The sequence below is a fragment of the Triticum aestivum genome, chromosome 4B (assembly GCF_018294505.1).
Source record: "Triticum aestivum cultivar Chinese Spring chromosome 4B, IWGSC CS RefSeq v2.1, whole genome shotgun sequence".
In the NCBI taxonomy this organism is placed as follows: Eukaryota; Viridiplantae; Streptophyta; class Magnoliopsida; order Poales; family Poaceae; genus Triticum; species Triticum aestivum.
In genome coordinates this window covers 8,727,066-8,731,124 of record NC_057804.1, presented here as the reverse complement: position 1 = coordinate 8,731,124, position 4,059 = coordinate 8,727,066, and positions in this window count along the sequence as shown.

Below are 4,059 nucleotides of genomic sequence, written 5' to 3'. Positions count from 1 at the left end.
GAGCCTATACGCACTAACCATCTACGTGGGAGTAGTTATGGGTATCCCGACGTCGTGGTATCAGCCGAAGCACTTCAGACGTCAGCGACGGAGCGGCGCGCGCCGGATTGGACTGGAACGCCTACTAGGCTAGGTCTGCTTCCGGCCGCCCTCGCAACGTGCAGGTGTGCTCAGGGCAATGGGCCCAGACCCCTGCGCGCTTAGGTTTAGACCGGCGTGCTGGCCTCTCTGTTTTGCCTAGGTGGGGCTGCGACGTGTTGATCTTCCGAGGCCAGGCATGACCCAGGAAAGTGTGTCCGGCCAAATGGGATCGAGCGTGTTGGGCTATGTGGTGCACCCCTGCAGGGAAGTTAATCTATTCGAATAGCCGTGATCTTCGGTAACAGGACGACTTGGAGTTGTACCTTGACCTTATGACAACTAGAACCGGATACTTAAAAAAACACACCCTTCCAAGTGCCAGATACAACCGGTGGTCGCTCTACCTCAGGGATATGAGGAGGGGATCGCCGGGTAGGATTATGCTATGAGATGTTATTGGGAGATGCTACTTGGAGGACTTCAATCTACTCTCTTATACTTGATGCAAGACGAAGGTGACCAGAAGCGTAGTCTTCGACAGGACTAGCTACCCCCCTCTTATTCTGGCATTCTGCAGTTCAGTCCACTGATATGGCCTCCTTACACATATACCCATGCATATGTAGTGTAGTTCCTTGCTTGCGAGTACTTTGGATGAGTACTCACGGTTGCTTTCTCCCCCCTTTTCCCCCTTTCCTTTCTTTCTGGTTGTCGCAACCAGATGCTGGAGTCTAGGAGCCAGACGCCACCGTCGACGACGACCCCTACTACACCGGAGGTGCCTACTACTACGTGCTGCCCGCTGATGACGACCAGGAGTGACCTAGGAGGATCCCAGGCAGGAGGCCTGCGCCTCTTTCGATCTGTATCCCAGTTTGTGCTAGCCTTCTTAAGGCAAACTTGTTTAACTTATGTCTGTACTCAGATATTGTTGCTTCCGCTGACTCGTCTATGATCGAGCATTTGTATTCGAGCCCTCGAGGCCCCTGGCTTGTATTATGATGCTTGTATGACTTATTTTATTTGTAGAGTTGTGTTGTGATATCTTCCCGTGAGTCCCTGATCTTGATCGTACACATTTGCGTGCATGATTAGTGTACGATTGAATCGGGGGCGTCACAAGTTGGTATCAGAGCCGACTGCCTGTAGGAATCCCCCTTCCACACTCCTAGGCCGAAGTCGAGTCTAGACATTACAAAAACTTTTACTAACATGGCTGTGAGGCCCATGGGCCCACGTCGCCATCGGGAGGTACTAGGATCTTTTACTCCTCGACCTTTACTCTGGGATTCTGAACTCTCTTCTATTCGGGTTAAACGATTTTGCTAAAAAGAAAACTAACTTTAGGTTCTCGCAAGTACTTTTTCCCGGAGAGCCCCTCACTTCAGACGATCGCCTGCTACACCAGAAGATTCCGAAGATACTCTACGATGTGCTCTCGAGACTAGGTGCCATCGCTTTTGCAATTCACTTCCATCGATAAATCCCTCTGGATAACTACTTACACCTATCGTTCATATTGTCATCCCCAGTTGCTCTTGTTATTACAAGATGTCCTGAAATACTCTTCGATATTCTGAGAATTCTTACGCTTACTGCCCTGCAGTTCCTTGCTGCATGAATACCCCTACGGATAATTACTCGTGCTTGCCGAGTATCCGCTCATCCCCAGTTGTTCTTGTGTTTCACAAAAGTCTTCAAAATAATATTCGATCTTCCGAAAATCCTCTGGAGCCTTTGGCTCTTGAGATTCTTGTTTGCTCACATTATGGTTAATCCCATAAGTCTTGTAGTCTTAAAGACATTCCTTGTCATTATCATTTTGAGTCTGTTGACTCAATATGTTTGCGAATACACGCAATCATCATTGATCCTTATAAATTACTTTTTCGGCTGAGCTTCCATTCTTTTAACTGGAATTGGTTCTCGACCAATCCAATTGTCGTTGGTTGTACCCTAAGGCTATTCCACTTATCCACCCCTAATCAGAGCATTGCTTCTGATCGCTTGATTTGGGAATCATAATTCCTTTGCATTTGACAATTGAGTTAGTCAGTTCTTTCTATAATCTGATCTCCTTGCATTCTTCTCCCTCTAGTTGAGTACCGATACTCGCATCAGATCCTTTGTGGACCATCAAGTCCTTTGTTGGATTGTTATCCGACAGTGTCCTTCACATTTGATCACCTTGTGAGTTCTTTCTCCGATACACAATGCCTTTGGTAAATTGTATCCTCTGCTTTCTCAACCATGCTCTGCCTTTGAGCTTGAGTTAATTACTTCTAAAGATTCTGGTATATGATTCTAAGATGCCCCGATGGGTTGAACCTATGCCTTCCTTAATAGGTGTGAACTCGAAAGTTTTCACGAGTCGTACTCTTCTGGTATTTTGCCAAATAAAATTTCAAAACTACAACTTCATTGAGCGCGAGAAGTGAATGAAAGGTTGTGCATTGGAGAAGTGGGAGTCGACCTTGAACTTTGTGTTCATGCCCATGGACACGATGTAGATCCTGTCATAGAAGCTTCTTGTAAATATAACTATTTCCTTGATAACTAACATATGGTATCTGTGAATTGATCCCTTGCAACCGTGGTTCCGACCATGATTGTTCTTCTTTGATCTCATTTCTCGGAAAATTTAAAACAATTGTCTCCTATGGATCAATACGCCAGTCCAACCTTTACTTTGATCTTGTGTCGAGTATTACCCCCCTGGTATCTCGAGATTATCATGGAACTGCATAACTTCTTATGAGTTCTTCATCAAGTGCTACCTTCCAACTAATTCCAATTTTTCACGGGCTCTGAGTTATTGAACACTCAAAGACACCGATAACTGAACCGAGTCCGCTCTTCGGTTCAACAACTCTTCAGAAGGCTTCTATAAGTACGAGTTTGTACCCGATCACGCCATTCCTAGCCTGTTTGGCTATATCATTGTCGTGACGATTCTAACTGTGCTACCTGGTCCTTATTCTCGGAGCACCAATTTTCGACGATGAACTAACCTTACGTCGATTTTTCCTCGTCATATCAATTCGCCTTGAACAACAAGCTCGGTTTCGAGTTTGTGTCGTACCTTTGGTTCCAATAACCTTTCACTTCATCATTACTTGACTTGATGTCGTCACCGATCGATTACATCTTCATGGACTCTCGCGACAAAGGTGTCGTGATCATCAACATTCTGAGCTCATCCAGGATATCAATTGAATTCATGATGAGAAATACCATCCTTGCCCCTCGATGATTCCTGTTCTCATCGACCACTTTATTGCCTTCCGTTCAACACAACTTGTTCGCGTTTTGTGTAAACCTTGAGATCACTGCTACCCAGCAGTTGCTCTTCCTTACCTCGGAAGTATTACCATCACTTTTTGTTAAGAATGTGGTGAGAATTTCACCACCTCTTAATAATTCTTGATATCTTAATACTTCTTGCCATCTTCGTTCATTCCTTGGTCCCCGTATTGTTTTCAACCGGAATACCGACAATGGAACTATGACGTGTGAATTCAAAACTTCTAGCAAACCTATTGCTTTGAAGTGAATGGGCGATAGTTCATTCTAAGTCCTTCGCTAATTGAATCACCATTCTAACATTGGTCGTGCAACCCAACCCGTACTTCGGGCGCACCCTTCAACCAATGTTTGTTTGTGTATGTTTTCCTCGAGCATACTTCCTTATATCAGTTGATCTGACAAATGTTATCTCCTTGTTCACTTAATGGTGGAAACCCATCTTTTGGGAATCTCGGTGAATTGCCGTTGAGTTCACCAGACACCTCCTTGTCCTCTCCCTAGTTTAATGGTGAACTATTGCTTCAGAAACCCGCTCCCATAGTTCATTTCCCGAGAAGCTTGCAATGCCATTTCAACGATTTGTGTTGCGCCTTTTCTTCTCGGACATCCTGACTCTCAGGTATCCTGACACCAATCGGATCTGAATCTCGGTCAGATATGATGGTTGAGACA